The sequence below is a fragment of the Macadamia integrifolia genome, chromosome 14 (assembly GCF_013358625.1).
Source record: "Macadamia integrifolia cultivar HAES 741 chromosome 14, SCU_Mint_v3, whole genome shotgun sequence".
NCBI classification, from domain to species: Eukaryota; Viridiplantae; Streptophyta; class Magnoliopsida; order Proteales; family Proteaceae; genus Macadamia; species Macadamia integrifolia.
Window position 1 is genome coordinate 10,854,951 of NC_056570.1, and position 14,027 is coordinate 10,868,977.

Genomic DNA, 14,027 nt, shown 5'->3' on the forward strand with positions numbered 1-14,027 from the left:
GGTGGAACCCAACTTCCAATATGTAGCTTTTTTTTCACTTTACTCTCAACAAAGCACCCAATTGAAAACTCACTTTTTTCCTTTTTGATCTTCAATTCAATTTTCCAAAGAAAAATGTATTTCATGACTTCACTTTAGTTCAGTTGGAGCCCTAATGAAATCCTCTCATGGGAATGCTTCTACAATGGAAGGGCCCCACCTCCATTTAGATGAGAGCAAGTGTGTAGGCTACCATGTAAACATGGCCAAGCACATTCCAAACTGGATATACTAATTACGTGTTTCTTTTGGAAACACAAGGTTACATTCTTTACAGGTTTAGAAGCGTGTGGGAACAATGTGAGCAGATTAAGTTGGTTCCGCTGCTCGGATAAAGAAGTTGAGGTCAGTCCAAGAGCACAAACATCTATCAGAAGATACCTAGAGATGTGATAGCCAACCATTCATGTATCCTTGCAATTAAAACCTCATTTTGATTGATTGATTGTGTGTGTGTGTGTGTGTGTGTGAGAGAGAGAGAGAGAGAAAGAGAGATTAAATTGACAACTTCTGCTACTACAACCGATTGTCTGATTACAGGGTTTGTGGTGATGTACAAACCAGACAAACCTTAAACCCGAAAACCAAGTAGAGAAAGTCAACTAGTTCATTTCTTGGGGAGTCTGTAATAGGCTCTCAACGGTCATTAGTCTTCAGGAATCCACGTTATCATTGAATTGCCATTTCAATGAAACAAAATTTCAACTTTTAAGGATTTCTCCTTGATGGTCATAATGTGAACAATTGGGCAACAAATTTCAAGCCGAACAAGTCAAAATCAGGTGTCTACATCTTTCCTTCTCGAGCCCGCCATATGATTAGAAACAATCCAGTTTGTATATGAACACCTTGACTCTCTAGGTAGCCCATTAAGATTTTATTGATCCAGGGGGGAAAAATGAGAGAAATAAGGTGGAGTGTGTTGGCAACAAATGCGCAATTACGAGGAAGAAAATAAATAAACAAGCACACAAAATGAGGAATATAACGTGGTTTGGCAAAAATGCCTACATCCACCCAAGGGAATCTTAATTTTCCACTAAACTTGAAAAAAACTTTACATCGCTCTCCACTTCACAAAGTGATTTTCTTTTGCTTGTAACTAGGGTTTCCACATATTCAATATATAGAGAACCCAAAAACCCTAATCCCCACACAATTACAGTTCTACCCTGTACATATAATGGACCCAACACCCGACCCAATTACAAATACAAGCTCAATATAACTATGTGTACCATTACAGAATACAAGACATAACCAATCCCAACAATCTCCATCTTGGCTTGGATTCTGCAAACCACCTTGAAGAAGATCAGTGTTGATATCAACTCTACAAACTTTGCCATTGTCTTTTCCTATCCTCCATACCCAATTGGCATTGCCCACACCCCCACCTAGGGTGTTTCGTTTAACTCATTACCACCACATGAAGTGATATGGCTCCATTTCTCCTACCACTACAACCTGCTCCAAGAGATTATTTCCACTCATCAAATCCATAGCGAAAGATGCTCGGTTCTTTCTAGATCATTTGTAGTCTGTCATCCACTTGTACCTCTTTCCTGAGTTCCAATAATATCTTAACCTATTTCAACACTCCTTATAAGTTTGTACAAGTTACCAGTCATCTGTCCTTGCATCAAAATCATAGTCTCTATCAAAACCCTGAGAACTCTACCTTTAGGTGAACATTTGAAACCTCTTGAATATAGTGTTTCCAGTGAAATCAAATTCTTCTTTTAGACCTGGCACATGCCTCACCCCTGTCAAAGTTTGCATAAACCCATCAAACTTGTGAATCCCTACGGTCCCAATCTAGGAAATCTTGTTTTTCATCATTTTCCATTTTGATAGTACCACTCTCATATGTATGGTTTGTAGAAAATTGATCCTTGACTGAACACACATGAAATGAACAACCAGAATCTAAACCCAAATTTACAGTTTCCATACCTGATGAAGTAATAAGAGTGACACCTCATCATCACTTCAGGACCCTTCTACGATAGAAAAATTGATGATTTATCTCCATTCTCCTTCAATTTATCCTCTTTAGGAAATTCTTCTTTACATGATTTTTTCCTTCGCAATAACAAAAAATTATTTTGTAACCTTTTGACTTTGAGCGACCCTTGCACTTGCCAAATTCCTTCAATCTTTCATTTGATCTGTCTCTTCCTTGACCACCACCTACAACCAAGGCACTACCTCCTTTGATGCCCCCGTGTCTCATTCATTAGAAAATCAACAATAACCTCGTTAAGTTGAAAAGTATTATTACCAAAAAATAGTATAGTCACAATGTGATCAAATGAAGGAGGTAGTGAAGCCAATTGGAGGGTGCCTTGTCCTCTTCTTTGATCTTAATATGTAAAAAACCAACAATTTTTGTGAATATACTGTTGAACTCATCCAAGTGAACCTCAAATTTGGCTCTCTTTGACAATCGAAGGCCATATGACATTCTGTGAAAAAACAATTATTTGCCAATGACTTGGACTCATACCTACTCTCTAGCTTTGTCCAAACTTCCTTTGGATCTGCCAACTCGATGACCTCACAAAGAGATTCATCAACGAGATACAAATGGATCGTGCTATTTGCAAATCCTTTAGCTCTTGCCACTCATCTTCCTTCATCTTCCCTAGCTTTTTAGATTTCTTCTTGAGAGCTTTGATGTCCCTTCCCACATTAGAATATTCTTTAACCATTATTTCCATAAGGTGACGCTACTATGGTCATTGAAACATTCAATGGAGAAACTTCAATCCTTCACCACCATTTGATTTACCTGATCTATGCCCTTTGTGCCTATCATCAACCTCAATGAACTTGATTAAGGGGACGCAAATTGGTTTATCTATGTCTTTATGATTTACTTTTATTAGAATATAAGAGGCCTTAATTCCACTGATAAACAACTTGCAGTGAAGAAGATATTTAGGGAATCTAAGACATTAATTTGTATTTTGTTGGAAGTGAAAATGAAGGTTTTGAATGTAGATTGGATTACGTTAACCATGGTGCTAGGTTATAATTTTGTTAACAATGGTGGTCTTAATTCTATGTCCCATATTTTGATGGGATGGGACTTGAAAGCAATTAAGCTTTGTTTCTCAAGATCTCAAAGCAGTTAATTCATTTCTCTGTGGAAGAGGTGGGCATCTCTTTACAATATTGTTGCTCTATAGTCAGTGGGAATAACAATGTGGAGGAGAGATCTCTTTGGGTGATCTTAGATGCTTAGGTCTAGCTATGTCTTCTCTTGGGTGGTCCTTAGGCACTTTACTGTCGTGCAGAATAAAAAAATTAGGCGGGAAACCAATTCACCAAGGAGCCGTGGATGACTTCATCATTTGCGATTTTGACATAGGTTTATCAGATCACCAATGGAAGGGTGAGTTCTTCACTTAGAGTAATGGCTAGATGGGGATTGCATGTTCTGTTTCAAGCTTGATTGGTTATACCAATAATGACTAGTAAGCGTAAATCAACCTATTGTATGGATGAGTATCTCTGTTTTAGACTTCTCACTTCTTATTACCATTAGAAAAGGTAACCGCCTTTGATCTTTCAAAGTTGTAAGTCATCATGTCTGTTTGCACTTATATAGGCCCTTCTTTGTGTGTGGTTAAAAGCTAGTTGCAATGGTTCAGAGCTAGTTTCAAACTATAGGGTAAGGGCTCTTCCCGCACTATTGAGTATATACTTAGCTTAGCTATTAGGGCCTTTATCATGCTATTATAACTAGTATTAGGAGAAAACAAAAGTTTTTAAAGCTAGAGACAAGCAATTTTGTTAGTTAGGTTGGGTCAACTCTCTTTCTCACCTTGTTGTTCCTGTGATGTTTTCTCCGATTGGTGGCAGCTCGACCATCAGGAGAGAGTGGTCTATGATCAGCTAGCTCATTTGTTGCTTGGTTGCTGGTTCATGTGCGATAGATATATATATATATATTGCATTATTGACATGAACTTGGTAGAGATTCTCAAGTAGATTTTGTGGATTGGTTCTCAAAATTAAAGGAAAGCCTTAGGGTGAAATGGGTATATTATAGGTACACAGGAAATGACTTATAGTGGAATTTTAAGGCTATGAAAAGCTATTCTTAGGTGTGGAGGAAAGTGTTAAAGTATAGAGATAGGGTTGAACTAGTTGTTCAATTCATTATTGGCAATGGGCTTAAAACATGCCAATGGCTTGATCCTTGGCATCTGTTAAGTGTGCTCCTCAACATTTATAGTGAACGAATACCTTATGGTATTGGTTTTGAGAGAATGGTTCTTATTAATTTTATTTTAAGAAATTGAGAGTAGCATCATAACCCATCAGTTTCTGAAGATCTTCTAATGTACATGACTCCCTCCCTTCCAGTTCTAGTTTGATTCGAGGCAAATTTCTGCTAAGGTTAATTGGCCCCCTATGCTCAGGATTTGGCTATACATTCCTTAAAATTCTCTTATCTCTTGGAGGTGCTTTGTGGATGCCCTTCCAATGACGGATCAACTCATTGAAAGAAAGATGCAAATTTGTCCTTTCTTTTGTTCCTATCTGGCTGGGTTGAAGTACAATTATCACCTTTAGCCGAAAGCTCTATGGGCGATGAAAGAGTTTGTAGGGACTTGATTGGGTCGATTGTTAAGTTAGCTTTCTGTACTATTATAAACAACTTTTGGAGGGAAGGAAATTTAACATTTTTCCAATATAAGATAAGGCCTAAACCACTGATTCTTCAAGATATCAAGCTGAATGACAGTGATAAATGCAAGACCTTATCTCTTGGGAAGTATTGACCAATATAGGAGTTTTACCATATTCTAAGGAACTTCCTATTCGGTTCTCAAGAATCTCTTTGTATATAGAAGTCTATATTTTATGTGATAGTTTTCCTATTGTATAGTTTTACTAGGGTTCCTCAATCTTATACTATAAAGTCTCCTATTGGAGCACACATTAATATAGAGAATGAATTCACTTTGACATGGTATCAGAGCTATAGGCCAACGCCTCCCACCCTAGTACTCTCTCTCTCTCTACTCTTCGATGGCCACCGAACCTCCAGCCTCTATTGCCTCCAACGACTCTCTCTCTTGAAAACCCCTCTCTTATGGCCACTCCACCCAACCCCTCGTCCTCTCTCTCTACCAATCCCATGCCACCTCTCAATGGCGCCCACCACTTCATCTCTCTGAAACTTATCTCCACCAATTTTCTCCTTTGGCGTGCTTAGCTTGCCCCTTTTCTACGGGGTCAATGCCTCTACCATTTCATTGATGGATCTTATCCTTGCCCTGAAGACCCTATTGCTGCCATTCAATGGTAAGAATAGGATGCCAATCTGATGAGCCTCCTTATTGCCTCATTATCTGAAGATGTTCTCCCCATGATCCTTGACAAGCCCACTAGGAAGTCCATCTAGGACTCTCTCTCTGTGACTTTTGGATTTGCATATGCTACCCGGTTAATGTTTCTTCATATGTCTCTTCAAACCCTTGATCAGAAGGCTGATCAATTTGTGACTCAACTTCTTCAACGTGCCAAGGCCCTCTCTGATGAACTTGTCGCTATAAGTGATCCTCTCTCCTGTGAGGATTTCAACATCCATGTATTTTGTGCTCTCAAGAAATATCTGCAGAACACTATTCCCACCCTCCTTGGCCGTGAAAATCTTCTCTCTTTCACAAATCTTCATGGACTCCTTGTCAGTCATGAATTTCTTCCCTCGAAGACTCTCAGCAAGCTCTCCATCTCTGATGCACAAAACCTTCCCACTGAAAATGCTGTTCAGAAGGATACTAACGTTGCCTCCATCCAAACCGCTGACCCCTCCTCTGCTAGCCGCGGTCAGGGTAAGGGGGCTTGGTGGTCGTGGTCACGGTGGTCGTTGTGCCTCCTCTGGTGGACGTTGTTGGTGTACCATCTGCAACTGCAACAACCATTCTACATCTCACTGCTACTATCGCAACCAAAGCAACCCTCCTACCTACCCATACTATGCCAATCCCAATCCACCCAATGCCAACTACACCTATGCAGCCCACCCCTACCCTCCCAATCCTTACCCCAATCCAAACCCTCCCTTACTACCAACTCCCCATCCCTCATCTTCCCTTCCCTGGTATCCCGATATAGGAGCCTCTCACCATGTAACCCCTGACATTAATACCTTATCTTCATATGATGAATACAATGGGTTAGATCAACTTCATGTTGGTAATGGTACGGGCTTACGCATCGCTCATATTGGTTCCACATCTCTTCCCTCTCCTACTTCTTCTTCTACATCTTTTCATCTTTCTAATATTTTGCATGTTCCTGAGATCGCTAAGTCCCTTCTCTCTATTCAGAAATTTACTAAAGATAATAATGCCTTTTTGAATTTCACCCCTTGCATTTTTTTGTCAAGGACCAGGTTACCAAGTCAATTCTGCTATTCAGACCAAGTAGCGGTGGCCTCTACACCAGTCCTTCCTCAAATCGTCTTCCTCCCATTGCCAGTGTCACAAACGCCCCACACTTGATGGCTGGCATCATCGTCATGGTTATCCCAATGAGAGATTACTTTGTCTTATGTTGTGTACCAATGATCTCCCATATTAGTCATCCCAGTTAGGTTCTGTGTGTCCTGCTTGTCAATTAGGGAAGTCTAGCCATCTCTCTCTTTCTAAAACTAGCTCTAGAAGTTTATTTCCTTTGGATCTTGTTTACAGTGATGTTTGGGGACCCTCCCCTATGACTTCCTTAGCTGGGCATCATTATTTTGTAATTTTTGTTGATGATAATAGTAAGTACATTTGGTTTTACCCTCTTTCTCGCAAATCTAAAGTATTCTCCATTTTTCAAAAATTTCAAACACTCACTGAAAGAAACATTTCTCAAAAATTAAAGTAGTCCAGATGGACTGGGGAGGGAAGTATCGCTCTCTCCCTCAGTGCTTCTTGTATTTTCCACTATAGAATCACCATAAGATGGATGATCGCTCAACCCCTTGTTTGTTTCTTGGTTATAGCCCCTCCCACATTGGCTATCGCTATCTTGATCTCAAAACCAATCAGATGTATATTTCCAGACATGTGCACTTTGATGAGTCCTCCTTTCCATGCTCCTCTCCTTCCATTCTAGGGCCTCCACCAACGACCACTTCTTCCTCCACTCCTTGGGTCTCTATACCCACTGACCCCGATCGCGACGCCCTTACCAGCACCAGCACTAGCACCTCCGCGCTCACCACCACCCACATCACTATCGACCCCCTTGGTCATTGACCCTTCATCACCACCCATTCCACCATCACCTGTCTCGCCCATTCCCTTGGCATCCCCACTTCCTAGCCCTACCAACACTGCCTCTCCTCCTAGGCACACCAAACCTATCACTGATCTATATGACAACCACCATGTCTCACTTGCGCCTTCCCCCTCTGGCCTTCCCCTAGTCACAACACCTATTGCACCGATTGTCCCCATCACACAGCTTCACCCAATGACGCTGCAATCACGTCACCCTCCTCGACAGACACTCTCTATTGATACTGGTATTACTGATGAATCTACTTGTTTTAAACAAGCTTCCAAATTTCTTGAATGGCAGGCAACCATGAATGATGAATTCAATGCTCTTGTACGCAATGGCATGTGGTCGCTGGTTCCACGAACCCCTAATATGAACCTCGTGGGATGCAAATGGGTTTTTCGTGTTAAGCGTCTGGCCGATGGGTCTGTAGAGTGCTACAAGGCCAGACAATCATGAAGGGGTTTCACCAAAAGCAAGGCCTTGACTACAATGATACCTTCAGTCCTGTTGTCAATCCTACCACCATTCGTTCAGTTATCTCTATTGTCATCTCTCAGGGCTGGCTTATTCGATTACTGGATGTCTATAATTCTTTTCTCCATGGGGTTCTGAATGAAATAGTGTTTATGACTCAACCCCCTGGTTTTGAGGATCATAATCATCCCTCTCATGTCTGCCGCCTTCATCGCTCCCTATATGGTCTCAAGCAGGCACCCGGTGCTTGGTTTCATGGCTTGTCACAGTATCTTGTTCAGCTGGGTTTCCACGCCTCTAGGATTGATCCCTCGTTATTCATTCATAAGGATGGTTCATAGGTTACATATCTATTAGTGTATTGTTGATGATATCCTGGTCACTAGCAGCTCGCCCTCCCATGTGACTCACCTTTTAAGCCATCTTGCATCTGAGTTTTTAAGGATCTCGGAGATCTTCACTTTTTTCTTGGCATTGAGGCATACTGTCACCCAAAGGGGCTGGTACTCTCTCAAAGTTGCTACATCTCTGATTTACTAAAAATCTCTGGCATGGTCGACTACAAGCCCTCCTCCACTCCCGTGAGCACAACTCAGAAACCATCTGCTCAAGGGGATGTATTGATTGCTAATCCCTCACAATACTAGTCTATAGTGGGTGCCCTCCAGTATGTCACATTAACACGCCTTGATGTTGCCTTCGCTGTGAATAGGGCATGCCAATTCATGCATGCTCCCACTGATGATCACTGGTCCTTGGTCAAGCGCATCCTTCGTTATCTCAAGCAGACGACCACTCATGGTCTTCTCATTGAGTGCTCTCCCAATTGCTCTCTGCACGTGTTTTCTGATGTCGATTGGGCTGGTAATGGTGATGATCAGAAGTCCGTTGGTGGCTATGCAATCTTTCTTGGCCCTAATCTTCTCTATAGAGTCCGAGTACAAAGCTGTGGCCGATGTTGCAGCTGAAGTCATTTGGCTAGAATCTCTTTTCAAAGAACTCAATTTCTCTCTGCGTGGTCCTCCCATCCTTTGGTGTGACAACATTGGTGCTACCTACTTGTCTATAAATCCAGTTTTTCATGCTCGTACAAAGCATGTGGAAATTGATTTTTATTTTCTTCATGACCATATGGCTCAATGCCAATTAAGCATTCAGTTTATCTCTACACAGGACCAGCTCGCCGAAATTTTAACCAAGCCATTGGCCACGGCTCGTTTCCAATTCTTGAGAGACAAGCTGAAGATTCGGCTTATTGAATCTCCATCTTGAGGGGGTGTATTGACCGATATAGGATTTTTATCATTTTCTAAGGAACTTCCTATTCGGTCCTCAAGAATCTCTTTGTATATAGAAGTCTATATTTTATGTGATAGTTTTCCTATTTATAGTTGGACTAGGGTTCCTCAATTTGGTTAAGAAATGGGATATCCAAGTGTCTTGGTTGGATGAGAGCTAATTGCTACCACTCTTTTGTTTGGGATTACTGGATTGTTATGTATGTTTTGTGCTTCAGCTCAGCTTCTGTGAGTTGTAGCTTGTGTTTCGTTGTATTCCTTTGTACATTCTCCCTTCCCCCACCCCCTCTTCTTTTTGCCATTCTTTGCAATAAATTGATATTAGCTACCCCCCCCCCCCAAAAAAAAAAAAAAAAAGGCATTTGTACTTGTTACTTCTTAAACAACATTCTCAGTTCACATTCACCTTCCTAGGTGCTATAAGATTTTTAATTAACTAAAGAGAAAATGGTTTCTATGGAAGAATATGGTGCTTGCGCCCATACATAGGAGAGGGAGAAAAAGACCACGCTACTCGCCATGAAATATATATTGAAGCCTCACTTGATACTTCAGTTCATGCTCCCCTTGGCCACCATGCATGTGCAAGGGCTATGCTCCCCAACACGAAACACTTCCCCTTAAAATAAATTACTAATTAAGGGTCACCTGAAGTTATAATTTTCTAGGGTTTAAACAACCAAAAAAATACCCACTCCATAAATAAACCCCTCTCCCCACAACAACCCCACCCCACCAAAAAAAAAAAAAAAAAAAAAAAAAAAAAAAACTCAATCCCAATTTAGCGTTCAATACAAATCTTTCTTCCGTGAGAAGCAAATCCTGTAAATATTTAGGAAAAATTAAGATCTTTAGAAGAATCAGAGTTTGAGCAACTTTCCCTACTAATTTTGGTTAAAATTTGGTCATTGATATGTATGTGGGTTCCTCTATCACATGGACTACCCGATGTACTGTGCTATGATAAATAGCAAAGCATTATAAATCACTAGGCATAGGCATAGTGATGGGTAAGAAAACCCTTAATATTAAGTTAGCTGTAAACATCTAAGTTAAATTATTATAGTCAGAGAATTGACTGGGTTTCCAACCTTTTTTCTCTTCCATTAAAGAAAAGAAAATTTACAATCTTTTTAAGAAATACAAATATCAGGTGAACCAGCAAGCTAATTACGCTTAATTAGGTACTGTAGAACAACAAAAATGACATAACTTGCAAGAACAAAGGCTAATTTACCCTATGAGTTCCAGAAATAGCCTTGTTTTTAAGTGAACTAATATTGAAACTAGTACATCAACATTACTGGAAGAGCACCATCTTGATTCCCCTCTGAACTGCACCAAAGGTGGTTGTTCTATTCCAAAAGTAAGTCTTGGTAGTACGAATATATAGGATCAAAGAAAGGATAGTTCCAAGAAAGCAAACAGATCCCCAAATGATGAAAGTCTTTCTATAGCATTCGAACCCCATGCACCTCCCATGTTCATCTCCTTCTCTTTGGTAAAAAGCTGCTGCCGAGTAACCAAAAATAAAGGAACCTATAGGAATATTAGCTACCACAATGTTATGGGTCACCTGCAAATTCTTCTTCCCAAATAGGTCAGCTGTTGTGGAGACGGCGATGGACGTAATTGCACCAGTGCAGATGCTGATAATGCAAGTGCTGATATAAAGGGTGAGATCAGTTGTATTAACCAGTAAGAAGAATGCTCCAGCCATTGGAGCCATGAGAATAACTATAGATGCAGACCTTGAAACCATGTATCCACTCCTGATAAAGACAATAAACACATAATGAAATTAGTTCAGCTAAAATTCGAAGAATGATAATGATTTCCTAACTAAATGTTACCCTTCTGACATGAGTCAGAGCAATTAATACATCACTGATTCTTGGTCTAATACTCTATGAACGGTAATATCTCATGTGGGGGAAGTCACAGCTTGGGGAGAGGATCCAGACTCAACATTCAAACCCACCTACCATAAGAAGAGGAAGAAATAAAACAAAACAATGTGAAGTTGAAGGTGAAAATAAACACTGAATCACAAGGAAGCATCAATCAAGGGGGAGTCTAGAGTCTTGAGTCTTGATAGAGGTTACACACTTGGCTGTATGCGCACCAAGTGAGGTTTGGCTGCCTTAACCTTTGACTTATAATGTTCTTAGTTCACATAGAAAGATTGATTCACACAGCTTACTTTGACAAGAAGTAGTCTAAAAGAGATGGCATGAGACGCCCAAAGAACACAAATGAAGAAGATAAGGAGACCAAAGAAGTCTTTGAGAGCCCACGAGACTCAGCTATTTGTCCCAAGTTGTTAGAGAACACCAATCCTAGTGTTGCTCCAAACATATAAACAAAGAAATATAACCAAAACTCCACCTTTCTTATCATCACCTTAGCTCCAATCTCTTCTTCCACCCTTATCTCACAATCTTCTTCAATCCCCTCTCCTCCTTTCATCTCATTATCCACTCTCTCTGCAATAGTAACCTCATGAATAGGAAGATGTGAAACTCTTCCCTTCCCTTCTTTAACCCTAGTGACCACTGCAACAAATAGTGGGGAAGCTAAGAGAAACCCCATACAAATTGAACGAATCAAGGGCGACAACATGCTTGATAATGTCGACATACTACTTATCGCAGCATAAACTCCGGTCGCTATGGCTATGAAGAAGATAACAATAAACCCTTCCTCTACTCCACTTGAGCGTTTTCCATTTTTAGCCTCTCCAACGAATGGTGCAGTTACCATTGAAACAACCATGGGTAAGATTGAGTTGAGAAGGAGATAGGCTTTGGCTCTTTTGATTGGTGATGATGAAGGGAACACTGCATCAACAATATCAGTATAAATCTTTGCACTTAATCCAACGTAGCTTGTTGATAACCCCACTGCAGCCTGGTGATTGGAACTAAAGTTTTTGATTGTTACCACATAACAAACAGTGTTTATCCAACAAATACTGTTTCCTGTGAAAATACTAAGCATGAAGAATTTCCAATATGAGACAGAAGAGATTTTTTTGCAAGCCATAACTTATGAAACCAATTGTTGAACCAATCATGAGGACTAGCCAGAGGGGGAGGTGAACTGCACTGATGCCTGAAAATAAGGCAAAGAGCTTTCCAGCATCTGAAGCAAAGGCAAGGTTGTTGAGTTGAATTTGAGAGATGGAGAGGAGGTGCTTCAGTTCTGATGAGTAGGCCGGAAAGTCGGAGTTTGTCCCTGCAATTGATTGAAGCCATATGGTACCTACAAGACTTAGCCATTGAGGGCTTGAAGGAGCCATGCTTTCAACTTTGCAGGTGCAACTGTTTTGGAACTTTTTTTTTTTTTTTTTTTTTTTTTTTTTTTCTTTTTTTCTTTTTTAGAGTATATAAGAGTTTTGTGGTGCGTATGTAGGCTTATCTCCGTTCCTCTGAGTGTCGTGTGCGTTTTTGTGAGGTAGGCATATGTGTGTGTGTGTGTGTGTGTGTGAGAGAGAGAGAGAGAGAGAGAGAGAGAGTATTATGGATATTTCCAGCCTTATCAGTAACAGAGGGGGTTCGAAATTGTAATGCTTTAGTAGGTCCTAGGACCAAGCCGGTCCTTCTAATTAAGAAGGAAAATACGTACTCTGCATGGAAGTCCTAATATAGGAAATTCCCCCAGCTAGAAGTTCCCAAGTGTTTCAATCGCCAATTTTATTATTTACCAAAAAAAAATTGCAAGAGATTGTGTTCATATGATGGGTTCAACAAGATACTTGTCTGTGTTTCTTAATCCATGTCTACATGTTGTAACAGATTAAGGTCTCATTTTTCTTTTTGATTTTTGTTCACAAAAATGGTTTTGGTAGTATTTGGTATCATTATGGAGTTTGTTTCTATTTAAAAAAAAAAAAAATTGATAAAACACAAAAATCAAAAAGAGATCAAGAGTCATTAATGTGTTTTGGAAAAAAATTGAATTTCAGTTATTTTTGCAATGAACTTTAATGAGCACATGCTTAAAGTCCCGATACGGATGGGAAAAATCGTCATTTGTTTTGTAATTAAAAATCCATGCCCCTAACCTTCTCTTTTTCTGTCCATAGAGAGAGAGAGAGAGAGAGAGAGAGAGAGAGAGAGAGAGAGAGAGTCATAAGGAAGATGGGTGAAAGGAACATCTTGTCACCCATTTCTTCAAAAAACCATTTTGCACATAGGGATACCAAACTATTTCTCACAAGAAACCATTTTTGTCAAGTAATTACCAAACCATTTTCATGTTTTAATAAAAAATGATTTCATCACTGATTTTTATTAAACAGGTAAAAATCAAAAAGAAAAATGATACCAAAGAGGGTATTAGAAACATTCATTTTTATTTTTATTTTCTATTTTTAATTAAGTCCATAAACTGGAGAGTGGACTGAACGGACTATGTAATTTGACTCTCACCTATTTAATTAATCAAAATAATTAATTAAGCCCATAATTCCAACAATTTCCCACTTAGGCTACACTAGTTAGAATGATGTCTTTTAAATTGGTGTGGTCATAGAATCCTGTTACATTAATCACTCTTATTATGATTTAGTTGAAAAACCACTCATATTGAACATTAGCAGAAGATACACCTAAATATATGGTATACAACTTTTTATTATTACAAACTTAAATAGATGTATCAACATGAATCTCTATGAGATATTAACAGTGGAAATAGTGACATATCCTCAAATAACACTATTGACCTTTACTATGGTAAACCGCATTTGATCTGAGATTATATCTAACTGTGGATTTTCACCTATCACCTTAGCTAAATATTGCCAATAAACTGTGGCTATTACTACCTATAACTGTGACAATTATTGCCTATGACTATGATATTTAATGCCTATAAATCGTGTACAAATGAAACCATAAAGCAATTAACAGATGG

At 39.6% G+C, this 14,027-nt stretch overlaps 1 pseudogene; it reads right to left on the reverse strand.

Moving 5' to 3' along the window:
• Positions 1-10,387: 10,387 nt before the first annotated feature.
• Positions 10,388-12,408, reverse strand: LOC122061284 (annotated as a pseudogene).
• Positions 12,409-14,027: the final 1,619 nt, after the last annotated feature.